The sequence below is a fragment of the Somniosus microcephalus genome, chromosome 14, assembly GCF_052327205.1.
Source record: "Somniosus microcephalus isolate GS21.2 chromosome 14, FLI_Smic_1.0, whole genome shotgun sequence".
In the NCBI taxonomy this organism is placed as follows: domain Eukaryota; kingdom Metazoa; phylum Chordata; class Chondrichthyes; order Squaliformes; family Somniosidae; genus Somniosus; species Somniosus microcephalus.
In genome coordinates, this window is record NC_141000.1 from 66,449,089 (window position 1) to 66,469,927 (window position 20,839).

The window sequence follows — 20,839 nt, forward strand, 5'->3', positions numbered from 1 at the left end:
AGCAGGTGAAGAACCACAGTCCAAAGGTGAGGCTCGGTAGCTCAGCAGGGCGAGATAAGGATCAGACTTGCTTTCTGTCACTTTCTTCAGTAGCTGCTTGAGAACTTGAACACCTTTCTCTTCCTTACCATTTGACTGAGCATACAAAGGACTGGATGTGATGTGCTGAAAGTCATACTGTGCTGCAAACTGTTGCCACTCCTTACAGTTGAAGCACGGACCATTGTCGCTAATGGCAATCCTGGGAATTCCATGTCTGGCGAAGATGGATTTCACATGCATTATGACACTGCTTGCTGATGTGCTTGAGAGCAGCGCCATCTCAGGATAGTTAGAATAGTAGTCAATCACTATTAGGTATTCTTTACCATTTAAATGAAAAAGGTCCATACCAACCTTTTGCCATGGTGCTGTTGATATGTCAGCAACTATCATTGGTTCCTTTGCTTGTTTGTTTTGGTGTTTCTGACATGTCTCACATTTGCCTATCATGTTCTCAATGTCCTTATTTATGCCAGGCCAATAAACAGTGTCTCTTGCTCTCCTTTTGCATTTTTCAATTCTGAGGTGTCCTTCATGAATCCTTTTGAGCATGTCTTGACGTAAAACCTGTGGAATGACTATTCTGTTCTCTTTTAGTAATAGTCCACTTGCGACACTCAATTCTGACCTTATGTGAAAATATTTTGGACAGGAACCTTTTGGCCAACCATGATGAATGTTCTCTATTACTGTTTGTAACACTGTATCTTTTACTGTTTCTTCTGCTATATGCTTTGATTTTGTGTCTGACATGGGCAGCGCAGCAGTGACCATACTCACATGAACATCCACGCCTTCATCAGTAGAGCTCACATGACTCATTGTGGGTGCTCGGGATAGTGCATCTGCTAACACTATGTATTGGCCTGGTGTCTAGATCAGTTCAAAGTCATATCTTTGCAGCTTCATCATGAGTCGTTGAATCCTTGGAGACATCTCATTCAGGTTCTTTTTTATGATGGCAACCAGTGGGCAGTGGTCTGTCTCAACTGTGAAGGTGGGAAGTCCATATATGAAGCCATGGAACTTTTCTCGTCCAACTACCAAGCCTAGACATTCCTTTTCAATCTGGGCGTATCGACACTCAGAATCAGTCATAGACCTGGAGGCATAGGCAACAGGCTTCCAATCTTCACCCTCTGCTTGTAGCAAGACCGTGCCTAGGCCATCTTTTGATGCATCCGTTGACACTTTGATTCTCTTTGTTGGGTCAAAGAAGGTGAGTACAGGTGTGGTTGACAGCACTGTTTTGAGATTCATCCACTCTTGTTCATGTCTTTCTGTCCATGCGAACTCATTTGTTTTATGTAGCAGGTCTCGCAGACAGGTTGTCTTGGCTGACAAGTTAGGAATGAACTTTCCAATGAAGTTTTTCATCCCCATGATGCGTAGTACTCCTTTTTTATCAGTGGGTCGGGGCATTTTGAGCATGGCATTTACTTTATCCATATCTGGCTCTATTCCTTTACCAGGTAGATTATCTCCTAGGAAAGTGACTTCCTGGACACCAAACTGACACTTGGCTTTGTTGAGCTTCAGTTCATTCCGGCGTATGCTCTGTAGCACTTTAGTCAGTCTCTCATTGTGTTCTTTCAATGTGGAGCCCCAGATGATGATGTCATCAACATAGACCCGAACTCCTTCCAGACCTTCAATTATGTGTTCCATCGCTCTATGAAAGATTTCAGATGCAGATATTATCCTGAAAGGCATTCTGAGGAAACAATACCTGTCAAATGGTGTGTTGAAGGTACAGTATTTGGTGCTCTTTTCATCCAGTTTTAGTTGCCAAAATCCTTGTGAGGCATCGAGCTTTGTAAAGTATCTGACATTTCACTGGTGATTTCTTCTCGCTTGGGAATCTGGTAGTGTTCACGTTTTATGTTTGCATTTAAGTCCTTTGGATCCATGCATATTCTTAGATCATTGTTCTTTTTCTTCACACATACCATAGAGTTAACCCAGTCTGTTGGCTCTTCGACTTTCCTGATGACTCCTACTGTGGTCATTCTGTCCAGTTGTTTCTTGAGCCGGTCACGCAGGGGTGCTGGAACTCTTCGTGGAGCATGTACCACTGGCTGAGCATCCTCCTTTAGCTGGATCTTGTAAGTGAATGGTAGAACTCCAAATCCTTTGAACACATCCTGGAAATTATTTACTACAGAATCCACTGAGTCATCTGGTCTGTTTATGGCACAGTTTATACGGTAGACTCTCTTGACCAGTTCTAAGTCCTCACAAGCTTTGTCACCTAGTAGTGAATCAAGTCCTTCAGCCACAACAGAAAACATGAGATGATGCACTTTGTCTTTGACTGTCACTTTAAGTCTGCATACATCTAAGCTATCTATTTTCTGTCCATTATAGCTCTTCAGTAGTACTGACTTTTTCTGTATTTTGGGCTTTTCTTTCATGTTTTTAATGTCACTCATACTGATTAAGTTTGCTTTTGCCCCAGTGCCTAATTTCAATGTAACTCATGCTCCATTTACCTGCAGTGGGATCATCCTTTAGCACATCGTCTAAATTTTCTCTGTTCTTCTCTGGATTAAATACAAATGTATTAAATACCTCTATCGCCTGTGGGCCTGCAACCATGAGCAGCAACGCTATTTTCCTTGTGTCTGGCTTCGCACTGAACCCAATGGCAGCAATGTAGAGTTCAAATTGTTGTTTGAAAGTCCGCCAATTGTAGTCGACATTTCCCGTGAGATTCAAAAACTCCGGTGGCTTCAAATTCTCCATGTCGCGTTTCACAATTTTGAGCAGATCTTCACCAATCCTGGTACCATGTTATGTTCATTAATAACTAAACATTCTTATTATGAACAGCTAGCCTCTAGCTAGTCATTTATTCAGTACACATTTTCTAGGTACAGCATCTGTAGAGATTCAGCATGTGTACTTCTGTGTGCAGGCAGCCATCTTGACTACTGCCTTGTGGGTAGCCTAGTGCATCATGGGTAGCGTAGTCTTAAACACATACAACTAAATATACAGCTCTACGGTTCCATCTAGTGTACCACTCTAGAATGACATGTTATTGATCATTACACTACAGTCTCTATCACAGGTGGGGCAGATGGTGGTTGAAGGGGCAGTTGGGTGGGGTGCTTGGGTTGACATGCGCTCCTTGCTCTGCCTGCGCTTGGCTTCCACTTGCTCCCGGCGAAGAGACTCGAGGTGTTCGACGCCTTCCCGGATGCTTCTCCTCCACTTTGTGCGGTCTTGGGCCAGGGATTCCCAGGTGTCGGTGGGGATGTTATACCTTTTCAAGGAGGCTTTGAGGGTGTCCTTGAAGCATTTCCTCTGCCCTCCTGGGGACCGCTTGCCGTGCCGGAGCTCCTAGTAGAGCGCTTGTTTCGGAAGTCTCGTATTAGGCATGTGGATAATGTGACCCGTCCATCGGAGCTGATCGAGCATGGTCAAAGCTTTGATGCTGGGGATGTTGGCCTGAGCAAGAATACTGACATTGATGTGCCTATCCTGACAAAGGATTTGCAGGATCTTGCAGAAGCAGCGTTGGTGGTACCTCTCCAGTGCTTTGAGGTGCCTGCTCTACATGGTCTATGTCACTGAGGCATACAGCAGGGCGGGTATCACTGCTGCTCTGTAGACCATGAGTATAGTGCCGGGTTTGAGGTCCTGGTCTTCAAACACTCTCTTCCTCAGGCGACCGAAGGCTGCACTGGCACACTGAAGGCAGTGTTGGACTTCGTCATCGAAAGGTAAGTAAACTTTTACTAACACTTTCCACTCACCTCTCCACACTTGCACCCATCACTTACCTCCACAGCGCACTTTTGGACCCCGCAGACCCCTGCAGACCCACTGCTCGCCTCGGTGACTCTGGCGGGGTTCAGAGCCTTCGGGAAGCCTGCACTTGTGTGGACAAAATGGGGATAATCCTCTTATCTGCTTGTTAACTACCTGTTAACAGGCAGATAAGTGGCAGTAATCCCCTTCCCGCCTCCAAGGGGACGGAACCCGGCGCGGGTCGGCTACCCGCCTCCTAGCAAGATGGCACGGAGGTGGGTTGGGGACAGGTTGGGTACCTGCCCCCAGATTCTGCCATTTTCCTGGCAGTCCCGCCTCCATACCCACCTCCCCAGGGCTGGCAAGACCGCGCCCCTTGACTTTAATAGAATTGAATATCGGATGTGTTGTGCAGCTGTCAGCAAATGTGATTCCGCCTGTTTTTTGGCTTGCCTATATCCAATTTCAGCCCAACCCCTTCACCGACAATGTAGAACCATAAAATTACTGCCATATTACCTGCCTTTTTGCACACATGAGGTTCAACTTTATATGTACTTTGTAAAGTAGGACACAAGTACAATTATTAGGTGAATGATTTTCACTAATGGTATGTGACCATGCTGTTTGTATTAGCATACAATCATAATAATGTTCTGTTGCCACATTTACAGGTTCAGCAGAAATTCTTATGACTGCTACTTTAATGGAGGTATTTTTAAGATGAATGTGTTAATACTTTTGCTAAAATAACACACAAATAACACGTTTGTTTGCTAACATTGCATAACGTATTTCATCTCACATGGGTAGAAAGTGGTGCTGTATGCCAGGGCTTAAACAGATCGGGAACAAATTTGATTTCCAACATGCTTGTCCTTTTGCAATAAAGCTTAAGCTCTCCATAATCTTTAATCCCTATCAAAAGTCATCTATCCCTCAGCCCAGGTCTATATGTTTATTGCAAGCTCAAAAGGAATTTATGGGTAGGATCAACATTTAAGAAGAACTAATTCTGTAGTAAGAGTAGAATTTAACAGGGGATAATCTCATTTAAAAGGGTAGGCCTGCATCTGTAAGTGAAAATAAAGGGCACCTGTACAAGAATAGGAATTATGATACTCATTTAATGCAAGACTGAAGAAGCGAAGGCCGTGAAGGTTCAGAATTAAGATAAAACAAGTCAGATGTAATACAGCAATTAGTAGTGCTGTGCACACAGCTCAGCTTCACTAATGTTCCCAGTATTTGACCTAACAGACTTCGATGCTGGCAGATAGTTTATCTTATTATTCCTGGAGATACAGCAGGACACACTGGGGCATTAGGAACAGGGAAAAGACTCGAGTAAAGGTGAAAACACCCAGTTGGCTGTCAAATCTAGAACGACCAATAAATTCTGATTCTCAGACAGAACGCCAGGACAGAAGCAAATTAACATATTATTTTACCCTAAGAAAAGTGATTTCAAGGACCACTGTGCTTACGTCTGCTTGAACTATCACAGCTTTTGAACAGTACATAGACTCAGTTTGATTATTTTATATTGCCCAGCAGTCTAAACTATGGCTAATTAAATAAAGAAACATTTTCTAAATTGAAATATTTTAGTGCCAATTGTTTGCAATTACAGTGATCGTGCACATAAGGTATATTGTAACCTTGTTTACATTGCAAGCGAGGTCATGAAAGAGCAGGAATACTAGGTTATTGATTGAGGCAGCATCGTAAGGTTGAGTGGTTTTTAACACAATGCATCAGAGGATGAACAAATTTGTGGTTGACAGTGGCCTGCTGAGAATACTTTTGGAAATCTAATTTGGGCCTCTTTTGATATTTTTAAATAAATTCATTAAATGAAATAAAATTAATGGAGGCTTTTCTTTATTTACTATTAACAAACTAAAAAGATTTTTTTTTAAATGATGAAATCAGTGAAACACAAAATAAAATTATAAGATTAGTGCCAGTGAAATGAACATCTTACACATTACTTGCAGGAACGCTCATTTGCTTTTTATACCTTCCTTTTCTGCATATGGATTAACTGAGCCTTTTCTATTGTGATGAGGGTCACAACCCAATGAAGACAGGGAATGTGAGAAATGCAATGCATGGGACTATACCACTTTTATAATGACCTAATACAGTGATAGAAGATGAAAACAAAACTAGTAAACACTTCCAAATCAACATGGTAGCGCACTGCCCTAATGGGAGAACAATATACTTATATAGATCCCATGTAGAGGCAGCGAAAATCAAGTTAAAGACATATTTACATTTGTACCTCAGGGGAAGCCCTTACAATTGACACCATTGGCACCAACATATCAACCAGTTTCATCTTGCTGATTTTCACCATTCCTCACAGTAGGACAGCTCATTCCATTGACAGTATTTGAAGCATAAGCAAAGGCTCAATGCCATCAATTTTCTGTAATGAAGATGACCTATAATATGACATATTTATAGTCAGTAGTGTCTTTTAATAGACAATAGCATGCTGGGATAGAAATATAGGTGCCACTGGAGAGCCATCATCATGAAAGCCACTTTTGGAGTAATGAGTTTCTGTGTTGGTACTGTATCCAGAATACATTATTTTGATCAGCTAGTTCTTTATTGTCTTCTCTTTGGCTGAAAGTCTGAAATAAAAACAGAAAGTACAGGTAGACTACCTTTTATCCGAACTTCCGAAAACCGAAACCCTCTAAAAACCGAAGGTTTTTTCGTTCAGCGTAAGTCATGCGCACAACATGACCAGAGTGGCGCACAACTTACGCTGAGCAGAGGGTCAGCGTAAGTCGTGCGCACGACCCCGACCCCCGCCGACGACCCCCCGCGGACCCCCACTGACCCCCCCGCCGACCCCCCCGTGGACCCCCGCCGGCCCCCCGCCGACCCCGACACCCGCGGACCCCCGCCGACCCCGACTCCCGCCGTCCCCCCCGCGGACCCCCGCCGACCCCCCCGCCGACCCCACTGCCGACCCCCCCACGGACCCCCGCCGACCCACCCCCGACAAATTTCCCAGTCTTATAAAATACCTTCCGAAATCCAAAATTTTCCGAAAACCGAAACACGGCTGGTCCCGAGGTTTTCGGATAAAGGATAGTCTACCTGTACTAGAAATACACAGCAGCAGTGTCAGAGTCGGAAAAGAGAAAAGATGGGTTAATGTTTTAGGTAGAGCCCCTTCACTGGTTCTGAATTTCCAACATCTTTCCCTTTATCTCCAATGCAATAAAGTATTGCCTGTTTTATATGTCTTAATATATCTTAAAGCTTGGCTACATGCTCGTAATATCTGTAGAGTCCTCTTAACACATCAAAATTCATCAATAAATCTAATACTCAGACATCTTTTTTAGAATTGTATTATATGAAAACGTCAAATTAAATTAAGTTGAATGTCAGTAGGTGTAGTAAGTGTCAGAAATCCTGCTAGTAACATGATGATCCTGAATTTAACTTGGAGCAGGAATCAGGTGGACAGGGACCAAGGTGATGACAAACCCCCTGACATCGGCAGTGTGATGCATGGGAGATTTTAACTCACGGGCCTCATCTGCATGCTTCGATTTAGTTGCCCATTCAAAACTGGCAGGAAGTGGCAACTGGCTGGCGGTAAGGAGCAGAATGTCAGATGGCAGGAGGCTGCTTGCTGGGACCAAAGGATCAGTCCTCAGCACTGAGGTGAATCATGGGTAGGGGGATTCAGTTTCAGGAGGATCTTGTGATTGGGAAGGTGGGGGGGAGCCTGGGGCAGGGGAGGCCTAAACTTTCCTTGTGGGGCCTGGAGAAGCAGTCTGATAAATTCATGCCACAATTCCAAACTTTGATGAAAGAGAAAGACTGAAAACCTTCGCACTGATTGGTGGGTAGATATTTGTTAAGTAAATATACATCTGAAGTATATTTAACTGTATTGTCTGTGTAAGAGCCATAAAAGCTTAAGAAAATACTTTAAAATATTGGTTAAATAGCATAATAGTTAATTTACCTGATTGACTTATTGTATTAAGAAACCCCCTATTTTCTTGCTCCAGTAGTATAGTCCGAGACACCCCCTTCATTCTTGCCACAATGGTACAGTCCCTAAGCCACACATGGTATGCAGCCATTTTACAGTTTAAACTCCACGTGGCTGAAGGAGGCAGAAGTTGTGAGGTTTGGAGCAATACAGTTTTTGACCGTATTCGTTTATACGTGTTTGCTTTGTAATTCTGTTCGTAAAGTGTTATAGTAAACAGTTTAAAAGACAAAGCTACGTTTGGGAACGTTTTATTTCGACACGCGTCTACTCGTTGTTAAAAGCCCCACAGCTCAGTGGCTGCCTGTTTGGAAACTAAGAAGCGCCACTACATTAGTCAAAAACTTGCTCCCTAAGAAGGAAAGGACGGAATCGTCGGCGAACGTATACATGAATGGTCACGGAGCCAGACGACAATATAAGAAAGCGAAGGTACAGTGACTGTTACTTGCTTTGTTCATTCTATTGAGAAGCTAAATAAGAGCTGCGGGTAAAATGGCCGAGGCCTTACGGAGCCAGGAGCTTCCCCCAGCCAGAAGGATTGCTGGCCAAAAGAGGGAAATAAAGCTCCCCCCAAAGGCAATGGAAGAGAAGTTACATAGAAGCATAGGTGCAAGGAAGGCTAAATTAGCTCAGATAACTGGAAAAATGAAGATAATTGATCGTCTCATGGAAGATAATGCTAATATTAAGAAAGCTGAAGACATAAGGTATTACGATTTCTCCAAGCTGCATGAAGAATTTAATGTACTCAATGAAGATGTATTAGCACTTCTGTCTGAAGAAGAGGGAAACGCTGATCAGCACAACTGGTTTGATCTTAAATCAACCAGCATTAAGGACTATATCAAGGCCACAGAACAGTGGATGTTAAAGATTCGTCAAGATGCTGATACAGCAGAGAAAGATAAAGTTGACGATGAAGTCGGACCAGACGATAGCATTTCAGAGACTTCGGCCAGACCGAGCAAAAATCGAAAAGAAGGTAGCTCTGTTTCTGGACGCAGGTCAGTCGCTTCTACCACAAGCTCGTCGCGACGCATGAGAGAGGAGGTTGAACGGGCGGCGTTGATGGCGCGCGCAGCATCTTTAGCGGAGAAGCAAGCTCTTGAACAGGAAGAGGCCCAACTGCAGGTCCAAGAGGCCCAACTGCAGGCCCAACAGGCCCAACAGGCCCAACTGCAGGCCCAAGTGCAGGCCCAACAGGCCCAACTGCAGGCCCAACAGGCCCAGGTGCAGGCAAAGAAAGAACAGCTGGAGATAAAAACAGCTATCGCGGTCTCAGACGCCAGGTTGAGTGCGTATGAAGATTATGAAGGCTCACGGGACGGCGGGAGCGAATACTGCCAGTCAATGTTGTCACATAGAGTTGGATCCAGGGCACCTTCAAGAGTTACAAGAGAGTCCGAAGGCAATCCCCTGGCATTACAGCGTGGAAGAGTGGCCTCTCCACTAACAGGAGCACGTGATGCTACCCCAGACGTCAGACGGTCTAGACTAGACCCTGCTGATGACCACCAGAGGCCTGAAGACACAGGGAGAAGCCTATACCGAGTGATGCAACGTCAGAACGAAATTACAGAGATGCTTGTAAAACAACAGAATCTGTTTCGACTCCCTCAAAGAGATATACCAGTGTTCCAAGGCGACCCACTCAAGTATAAGCCCTTCATCAGATCCTTTGAACAAGCCATTGACTCCAAAACAGAGAGCAGCAGTGATAAGTTGTACTACCTGGGACAGTACACCAGTGGTGAACCACAAGACCTGGTCAGAAGCTGTGAACACATGAGACCGGACCGGGGATACATAGAAGCCAGGAAGTTGCTGCAGGAGCACTATGGTAACGAGCTGAAGATAGCCACTGCATATATTGAAAAGGCTACCAAGTGGCCACAGATCAGATCGGAGGACGGAGAGGCATTGAACGCATATGTTCTTTTCCTCATAGGATGTCGCAACACCATGGAGGATGTTGAATTCATGAAAGAGATGGACAATCCTACGACTATGAGAATCATCATCTCTAAGCTTCCTTACAGGATGAGAGAACAATGGAGAAGAACAGCCTTTGAGATAATGGAGAGATGGAAAAGTAGAGCCAGGTTTGCAGACTTAGTGAATTTCATAGACAAACAGGCTAAAATTGCTAGGGACCCATTGTTTGGAAACATCCAGGACGCCAGCCCGACCACCGATGGAAGAGTGAAAGCCAAGCCTGTTGAATCAAAGACTCTCAGGAAAGGTGGTTCCAGGGGAAGCAGCTTTGCAACTATCGTCACTCAGGCCAAGGAAGAAAGGCCCCAGAACTCATCTCCCAAAAAGAGCAGCACAGTGACGCCTGCTAATGCCTTTCAGAAGCCATGCTTATTCTGCCAGAAGAATCATACATTGGATTTCTGCAGCGACATCAAAGTACAGAATCGAATTCCTGAAGTACAACGGCCTATGTTTTGGATGTCTCTCTCAGGGGCACCTGAGTAGAAACTGTAAGCAAAGAACAACATGCAGAGAGTGCACTCGGAAACATCCCAGTCTGCTGCATATCCATAAAGAAGAACAAGTCTCTAAGAAGAGTGAAGAAAACAATACCGACGAGAAGGTTGTTTCAAGTGCTCTGGTGTCGCTAGAACCAGAGACTTGTGGACTCACTGGGGCCGGTGACAGTGATTGTATTCTTGCCATCGTACCAGTAAAGATCAAGTCTAAGAGGAGCGAGAAGCTTGTGGAGACTTACGCCTTCATGGATCCAGGTAGTTCAGCAACGTTCTGCACAGAATCACTCATGCGACAGCTGAACGTTAGAGGCAGAAGAACAGAAATCCTATTACGCACCATGGGTCATGAGAAGTCAATGCAAAGTTATATCCTGTCAGACTTAGAAGTGTGTGGACTTGAAGAGAAGGACTTCATAGACCTGCCTAATGTTTTCACACAGAGGGAGATTCCTGTTAGAATAGGGAACTTAGCCCTGCAGAAGGATGTGGATAGATGGCCTTACCTAGAAAAGGTGCGTCTCCCATACATTGAAGCAGAAATTGGCCTATTAATTGGAACCAATGCCTACAAAACTATGGAGCCATGGCAGGTGATAAACAGCAAGGATGACGGACCCTACGCCGTCAGGACAGCCCTTGGATGGGTAGTCAATGGACCGGTAAGGAGAGATGATGGCAACAAGTCGAACAAGGAGGAACGACAAAATGTCACAGTTAATCGCATCTCTATCGCAAGCATTGAAGAGCTGTTGATACAGCAGTTCAACGCAGACTTTTCAGAACGCAGCTGTGAGGAAAAGACAGAGATGTCACAAGAAGACCATCAGTTCATGGATTTGATGACAAGGTCTACACAGTTCATTGATGGCCACTATCACATTGGTTTGCCACTGAGAAGACAGACTGCGAAGATGCCGAACAATCGCTGCATATCAGAGCAACGCGCCATCAGTCTAAAGAGAAAGCTGAACAAGAACCCTGACTTTCACGAAGACTACAAAGGCTTCATGAGAAACATCATAGCGAAAGGCTATGCTGTAAAAGTGCCCGAGGAACAGTTGAACAGAGACGATGGAAGGGTCTGGTACATTCCTCATCACGGTGTGTATCACCCAAAGAAGAAAAAGATCCGTGTAGTGTTTGACTGCGCCGCCTCATTCAGAGGAACTTCACTGAATGACCAGCTGCTTCAAGGTCCTGATCTTACTAATACCCTCATTGGCGTCTTGACTAGGTTTAGACAAGAGCTCGTTGCCATGATGGCAGACATAGAATCAATGTTCTACCAAGTCAGAATCCCTGATGAAGATGCTGATCTTCTGCGTTTCCTTTGGTGGCCAGATGGTGACGTTAGTCAAGCGATGGTGGAATGTAGAATGGCCGTACACTTGTTCGGAGCCACATCATCTTCCAGCTGTGCAAGCTACGCTCTCAGAAAAACTGCAGAAGATGGCAAAGGCAAAGCACCATCAGAGGCTGTGGAGACAATCTTCAGAAACTTTTATGTCGATGACTGTCTGAAGTCCGTGTCAACAGAAGACGATGCCATTGCACTGTCAAGAGACCTTAGAACTCTGTGTTCGAATGGAGGATTCCATCTGACTAAGTGGATAAGCAACAGCAGAGCAGTTCTAGCTTCTATCCCAGAAAAGGAAAGAGCCACTGAAGTCAAAGATCTGGACCTGAGCCACGATGTCCTTCCTATCGAGAGAGCTCTTGGTGTACAATGGTGCATTGAGTCAGACACGTTCAACTTCAGGATAATGGTGAACGAAAGACCATCCACAAGACGAGGGATTCTCTCCATGGTCAGTTCCATCTACGACCCTCTTGGATTCCTGGCACCACTCATTCTGCCGGTGAAGCTGATGCTACGAGAGCTGTGTAGAGACAAGAGAGGATGGGATGAAGATATCCCAGAAGGTCAAGCTCAGAGATGGCACAGATGGTTGACAGATTTGCAACAACTTTCTAGCTTCAACGTCAGTAGATGCATCAAGCCCGTGAGTTTTGGAGTTACAAAGACGGCTCAACTACACCATTTCTCGGACGCCAGTGAGGACGGCTATGGCACGGCTACTTACCTCTTGCTGACAAATCAACAGGGCCAGAAACATTGTGCCTTCCTCATGGGGAAATCCAGGGTGGCTCCGCTGAAGCAGGTCACCATCCCGAGACTGGAGTTGATGGCAGCGGTTGTTGCAGTTAAAGTTGACCAGGCGATGCGGAAAGAGTTACAGCTCCCACTAGAAGAATCTGTCTTCTGGACGGATAGCACGACGGTGCTGAAGTATATAGAGAATGAGAAGATACGCTTCAAGACCTTCGTAGCAAACAGAATCTCATCCATTAGAGAAGCTACACAACCATCTCAATGGAGGTATGTAAACACCTCATTAAACCCAGCAGATCAAGCCTCACGGGGATTGAAGGCTGAAAACTTCCTGAGGAGTGAAACTTGGATACAAGGCCCAAGTTATCTGCTGGAAACAGAGAGATCATGGCCAGAAAGACCAGATATGCCAAGTCAGATTGCTGAAGACGACGTCGAAGTCAAGAGATCAGTCACAGTAAATCTCATAACTACGAAAGAGAACTTTGACACAGTGAACAAGCTTGTTAACCATTTCTCAGGATGGCACCAGTTGAGGAAAGCAGTTGCATGGTTTCTAAGGTTGAAAGAGTTGCTGCTACACCTGAGCGGTAAGAGAAAAAGAGTACCGAGCCACTATCAGTCAGTCTGAAAGTAACCCCGATAAGCAGAGAATGCTTCTACAGCAGCATATGCATCAGCACAAGACCACATTGGGTAAGAATTCATTGACCGTGGAGGATTTGGCCAAGGCTGAGATGGAGATAGTTTGCTTCAGTCAAAGACAAAGATACCCAGAAGAAATCGAAGCTTTACAGCGAAATACTCCAATCAAGAAAGGTAGTCATATCTACAAGCTGGACCCTACACTGCAAGATGGAGTACTGAGGGTGGGAGGGAGACTAAACAAATCTGCTATGCCAGAGGAGGCCAAGCATCCTGCTATCCTTTCTAAGGACCTCCGGGTTGCTACTCTCATTCTTCAGCATATACACCAGAGTATTGGACACAGTGGGAGGAATCACGTGCTTGCGAAGCTAAGACAAAGATACTGGATTCCAGGAGCTAATTCTGTAATAAGAAAAATACTCTCTGAATGCATTGTTTGCAGACGGTTACACGCTAGAGCTGGGGAGCAGAAAATGGCAGACCTGCCTGAAGACCGTTTGTTACCAGACAAGCCCCCATTTACAAACGTAGGGGTGGACTATTTCGGGCCTTTCGAGGTAAAGCGAGGACGGAGCCTTGTCAAGAGATATGGTGTGCTTTTCACTTGTTTGACCATCAGAGCAGTTCATATTGAGGTGGCACACACGCTTGACACTGATTCCTGTATTAACGCCTTGCGGCGCTTTGTCTGTAGAAGAGGTCAGGTGTCCATTATGCGTTCTGATAATGGCACTAATTTCGTCGGAGCGGAGAGAGAACTACGGGAAGCTATTGAAGGTTGGAATCGGCTTAAAATACAGGAAGCCATGATGCAAACAGGAATTAAGTGGATCTTCAATCCTCCGGCTGCATCCCGCCATGGAGGTGTCTGGGAAAGACAGATACGCACCGTAAGAAAACTACTCAGTTCTGTACTGAAGCAGCAAGCGCTCGACGATGAGGGACTCCAAACCGTTCTGTGCGAGGTCGAAGCCATCATTAATGACTGACCGATAACTAAGACATCAGATGATCCCAATGACCTCGAAGCCCTGACTCCGAACCACCTGTTGTTGTTGAAAACACAGCCAGCCATGCCCCCGGGAGTCTTCAAAAAGGAAGATCTGTATGCCCGTCGGAAGTGGAGGCAAGTTCAGTACATGTCAGACCTTTTCTGGACCAGATGGACAAGAGAATACTTACCTCTGCTACAGGAGCGTCAAAAATGGTCCAAAATAAAGAGGAACTTCATTGTCGGAGACATTGTCTTAATCGTGGATGATTCAGCCCCTAGAAATTCTTGGTTGATGGGAAAAATAATTAAGACCATGCCAGACTCCAGAGGCGTCGTTCGTCGCGTTTGTTTGCAAACCAAGACCAGTACCCTGGAAAGACCGATCACAAAGCTCTGCCTGCTACAAGAAGCAGCGTGAAAAGTTCCTGAACGAAAAAAGTGGACACTTATATTGTAAATATGTTGAACTCATTAGTTTATGACTCTTAATGTTTGAGTAATTGATACGCTTCATGTGCCTAGTCAATTAGGGGCCGGAATGTAAGAGCCATAAAAGCTTAAGAAAATGCTTTAAAATATTGGTTAAATAGCATAATACAGTTAATTTACCTGATTGACTTATTGTATTAAGAAACCCCCTATTTTCTTGCTCCAGTAGTATAGTCCGAGACACCCCCTTCATTCTTGCCACAATGGTACAGTCCCTAAGCCACACATGGTATGCAGCCATTTTACAGTTTAAACTCCACGTGGCTGAAGGAGGCAGAAGTTGTGAGGTTTGGAGCAATACAGTTTTTGACCGTGTTCGTTTATACGTGTTTGCTTTGTAATTCTGTTCGTAAAGTGTTATAGTAAACAGTTTAAAAGACAAAGCTACATTTGGGAACGTTTTATTTCGACACGCGTCTACTCGTTGTTAAAAGCCCCACAGCTCAGTGGCTGCCTGCTTGGAAACTAAGAAGCGCCACTACAGTCTGTAAGGCATTTTCTACTAAAATTAGTGCATGTGCTTAAAATGGTGTTGCCGTAAGCTCTGTGGATTCTATTGGACAATATTGAATTGGGGCAGTTTTGTGCTCTGACCCCATGCCCACTAGGACTTCAATTGTGATTGCCCAAGGTTATTTCATGTAGGACCATTATAGGCAGCAGATAGAAACACACTTTTATCACACAACTCAGGAACTGTCCTCTTATGTTTCTACTGTTTCTTTTTCAAATGAGCATAGGTATTTAAAAGTTCCAGAAGTCCATGAATGTAAAAATTATAATTTACAGAAATGTTTGCTAAATTCCTCTGAGGTTGGTTAATGCTGCTATACCAAATCAAGGGAGAAAGAGGAGACATTTCAAGTTGATTTACTGGACAATTAGAAACCTTCCTATTGCTTTGAAGATTGCATTTAAAGTGGTCCGGTGGCACAGCACATTGATGTGCATGCTTCCTGAGCCACTGAGTGGTAGGACGTAGGCTTGTCTACTTATCCCCCATTCTGTGAGTTCCAGATGCCAACCAGATTCTTGAGAAAGCAGTGAGTGGATGCAAATCATTCCATCAGAAGGAGGAACAGGAAATGATAGGACAGACTATAATATGTCAGCTACTTCTATCCCTAAATCATTACTTTGATAATTAACTTATTAACATTCTAATGTTACTCCAGTCCTTTGCTGTCAGTCTTTTCATTTATTTTAATCTTGAATTGCTATGGCAGTTCCCTAAGGGTTAAATGAAACTAGTAATAACACTTTTAAACAGACACTGCAGACTAGTTTCCAAAGTTGTTCAGTGAAGTGCCTATTAATAAGACGACCAATTTAGGAAGCACGTGGTTCAGTGCAAAATTGCATGCAACATTTTCAGCCTTGGCACTCAGCCTTTAACCCCTTCCATCCCAATCTCACTGAAACTAATGGAAACTCCTGACATTCCAGGCTGTGCAAGCATTATTAACTGGAAAAATAGCTGAATTTCTGTTTATTTTGTACTTTAAAATGTAACTATGGGCTGGATTTTCATGGGGAAGGTGAGTTAGGAGTGGAGGAGGGGGGCGCTGATGCGGGCGGGAATCCAGGGAGAACGACTTTAACAGCAGGGCCTGATTTGCATCTGAAGCCTCTGTTTCTGTGGGCAGGTAGGCCTGCGGCTCTAGGCTACATAGAGGATGGAGGGAAGAATCAGGTGGGGGCCGGTGCCGGCCTCTGGAGGACCGGGGTTGGGGGGGAAGCAAGAGATTGGGGCCGTTGAGGGACCGGGGGAGGGAGGGAAGCAAGAGATCGGGGCTGTGGAGATGTGGCGGGCGGGGTGGGGGGGGGTGGTGGGGGTGGGGTTGGTGGTGGAAGCATGAGATCGGGGCTGTCGAGGGATTGGGGCGAGGCAAGAGATCGGGGCCAGCCACCGGAGGATCAGGCAGGCCTCAGGATCATCGGGGTGGGGGGGCGGAAGGCATGAGGAGATCGGGGCCAGCCACCGGAGGATTGAGCCATCCTCAGGATCATTGGTGGGGTGGCAGGGATCTGTGAAGGTGATCGGAGGCCTTGTAAGGGGGTCTCCGATCATGGGGGGTGGGTTTGCAGGGATCCTGGATCCAGGAGGTAGGTATACAGGCGGGTTCAAGTCAAGAATCCGATTTTTAACAATTTAACTACCCCCACACTCCAAACCCACCTGCTTTTTCAGGTAAAAATTCCCCCCTATGTTGCTTAAATCAGAAACTGATCTATTTACCCCGGAATCTATAAAAATCTCAAAAACAGCAGGTAAAGATGTAAAAATATTGAAACAATTGGCTGAACATTTTGGGTAACCAATCTGCAAGAAAAGCAAGAAAATGTTATTGCTTTGAGAAATGCATGGTCCCATGAGGTGTTGTTTACCAAGGACACTATTACCTCAGGGAGATACAGGGATATAAGCTCTCCAACACTATTAAATTCAACAACTATTTTTAGTAACAAGTGAAATACATTTTGGACAATGGAGGTCAGTGAAGAAGATACTCTAAAAGTCAATCCACTACCTACATGATAATAGTATGTGATGCTGCAAAGTAATCCTTTACAACAACCTTCTTTTTGGATTACATTTATTTGTTAAAAGAAATGGTTGTTTTGTTCTTTGATAATTAAAACAAACTAAACATTATTATCATAGTAGAAACAACAGAAAATGCTGGAAATACTCAGCAGGCCAGGCAGCGTCCGTGGAGAGAGAAACAGAGTTAATGTTTCAGGTCTGGGACCCATCATCAGAACTGGAAAAAGCTGGAGAAGCAACAGATATTAAGCAGGTGCAGAGACGGTGGGGGGGGGGGCGTTAGGAGGGGAGGAAGTAATTGAAAGAATATACTGTTGAGATACCGCGGCAAACGTGGGAGTCGAGACCAGAGCTAGTAAAACACAACTGCTTTTATTCTACCTCATGGCAAAGAGAACTGGAAAAGCCCGCGCATCCACTTAAATACTCCCCAGACAGGAAGTGCTCCCGGCAGCCTGTCCCTGCGGGAAACAAGTTGCTGGAGGAAAGGGCCCCCGGCTGGGGGCGTCTGCTTAAACTGTCCGTGCCGCCGTGAGCGGATTATGTCCAGTGGTGGCGTGTCGCCACAGAGCTCCCCCCAGAATCCACTTAGGAGGAGTGGACGAGTCGTGACGGTGGTCTGATGGTTCTGCCGCAGCGGCTCTGAGTGGTCGCCGGTCTCGTTGGTGGGGCCGGGCGGTTCGCCACCGGCTGTGCTGGCTTGCTGGCGGGACGGCCTCTAGTTGGAGGCCGGGCCACGGGGACCTGTTCCCCTGGTTCTGTGTGTGCTGGTTTGAGTCGGTCGATGGAGACTGTGTCAACCCTGTCGCCGAGTCGCAGCTTGAAGACCTTGTCCTCGGTTTGTAGTACCTCGTACGGTCCATCGTACGGGGGTCGCAGGGGCCCGCGGTGCGCGTCGTGTCGCACGAAGACGAAGCGCGCCTGCTGTAAATTTGGCGGGACGTGAGGTGCGAGTTCGTCGTGTCGGTTGACCGGAAGTGGGGCGAACTGCTGAGCGGAAGAGAAAGAGTTGAGCCGCTGCTGTTCGGCCGACCAAGGCGTGGTAGCCTCCAGAAGGAATTCGCCTGGGACGCGCAGCGGTTGTCCATAGACTAACTCCGCTGCCGAGGACTGGAGGTCTTCCTTGACCGCGGTGCGTAGGCCTAGTAGCACCCACGGCAGGCGGTCAGTCCAGGTACTGTCCTGCAGGCCGGCGCGGAGTGAGGCCTTGAGTGACCTGTGGAAGCATTCACAAAGCCTGTTGGCCTGCGGGTGGTACGCCGTGGTTCAGTGGAACGTCACCCCGAGGTTGCGTGCTGTGGCCGTCCAGAGTTCGGAGGTGAACTGGGCGCCTCTGTCGGAGGTTATGTCGGCCGGTACGCCGAACCTCGCAACCCAGGTGTTAACGAACGCCCTGGCGATGTCGGCTGTGGTGATGGAGGTCAGCGGCACTGCCTCAGGCCAGCGTGTGTAGCGGTCGACCATCGTGAGGAGATAAGTTTGGCCTTGCGATGGCGGCAGAGGACCGACGATGTCGACGTGTACATGGTCGAAGCGGCGGCTGGGTACCTCGAAGTCTCCCAGGGGTGCTTTTGTGTGCAGCTGTACCTTAGCCCGTTGGCAGGCGAGGCAGGAGGTGGCCCAAGTCCGAACATCTCTGCTGAGGCCACGCCAGATGAAGCGCTGGGAGAGGAGTTTGACGGATGCGCGGGAACCCGGGTGGGAGAGCCCGTGGAGCGCGTCGAAGATGCGGCGGCGCCAGGTTGCAGGGACGACCGGCCTGGGTTGGGCGAGTGAGACGTCGCAAGTGACTGCTGTGGCTTCGGGCCCGTGCGCGACCTTGGCTAGGCATAGCCCTGGCAGGCTGGTAGCCGCCGAGAGGAGGTCTGGGTCCGTGAGCTGGGCCGCTGCTAGTTGCGCGTAGTCGACCGCGAGGTGATTCGCGCAGATGGCGGGACAGGAAAGGCAGTCGGCGACAACGTTGTCTCTACCGGAGACGTGCTGGATGTCCGTAGTAAACTCGGACACGGCCGCGAGCTGGCGTTGCTGCCTAGCGGACCAGGGTTCGGTGTGCTTGGCCATCGCGTATGTGAGCGGCTTGTGGTCCACGTATGCGGTGAAGGGGCGGCCTTCCAGGAGGAACCTGAAATGGTGGACCGACAGGTGGAGCGCGAGAAGCTCGCGGTCGAAAGTGGAGTATTTGACCTCCGGGGGGCACAGTTGGCGGCTGTAGAAGGCAAGTGGCTGCCACGCGCCATTGACCCACTGCTCAAACACGGCGCCGACCGCATGGTCAGAGGCGTCGGTGGTGAGGGCGACCCGGGCATCGGCCCTCAGGTGCGCGAGCAGGGTGGCGTCGGCGAGCGCGTTTTTGGTGGCGTCGAAAGCGGCTGACGTGTCAGTGGTCCAGGCTACGTCCATCTTGCCGGATTTACCTCGGAGGGAGTCGTATAGGGGCTTCACGAGGGCTGCAGCTCTGGGGATGAACCTGTTGTAGAAGTTCACCATCCCGAGGAACTCCTGGAGGCCCTTGATGGTTGTGGGGCGGGGGAATTGCTGGACGGCCTGCACCTTGTTGGGCAGGGGGACGGCCCCAGCAGGGGTGATGTGGTGACCGAGAAAATCGATCTCGGTTAGGCCGAATTGGCACTTCGCCGGGCTGAGGATGAGCCCGTGTTGGGCTAGGCGCCCGAACAGGGTGCGAAGGTGTTCGAGGTGTTCCTGTTTGGAGGAGCTGGCCACGAGAATGTCATCTAGATAGACGAATAGGAAGTTCAGGTCCCGGAGGACTGAGTCCATAAGGCGCTGGAAAGCCTGGGCTGCATTCTTGAGGCCGAAGGGCATCCTCAGGAACTCGAACAGGCCGAATGGGGTGATGACAGCCGTTTTGGGGATGTGCGCGGGGTGTACGGGGACTTGGTGGTAACCGCGCACCAGGTCGACCTTGGAAAAGACGGTTCGTCTGGCCAGTCGGGCCGAGAAGTCCTGGATGTGTGGCACCGGGTATCGGTCGGGGGTGGTGGCGTCGTTGAGGCGGCGATAGTCCCCGCAAGGGCGCCAGCCTCTGCCGGGCTTGGGGGCGATGTGGAGGGGCGAGGCCCAAGGGCTGCTGGAGCGGCGGATGATGCCGAGTTGTTCCATGGTGGTGAACTCGGCCCACGCGATTTCCAGCTTGGCCGGGTTGAGTCTGCGGGCGTGGGCAGAAACTGGGGGGCCGGTGGTGGGGATATAGTGCTCCACACCGTGTTTGGCGGCTTTGGCCGAAAAGGTCGGGTTAGTGAGGGCGGGAAACTTGGCTAGGAGTGCCGAGTAGTTGTCCGTGGCTCTGGCGAGGCAGTAGGTCGTCAGGCCGGCCGAACGGGCCGGGGTGAATGCGCCGGGGATGGGGGCCATAGTGTTGATGTCGACGAGGAGGTGCCTGGGAATGTCGACAAGGAGGCCGTGGGCGCGTAGGAAGTTTGCGCCGATGAGTGGGCAGAGGACCTTGGCTGTGAGGAACTCCCAGCGGTAGCGGCGGTCCGCGAGGTCGAGCCTGACCATGCGGGTGCCATATGTGCGGATGTCAGAGCCATTGGCTGCGGCCAGCGTGATACCCCGTGTGCCACGTTGGATTTCGAGGGCGGAGGCGTTGGTGATGCTGTGCTGGGCCCCTGTGTCGCACAGAAATCGGCGGTTGGTTCTGTCGTCGGTGACGTACAGTAGAGGCCCCTTTTGCCCCGCGGCCATCGCGGGGGCC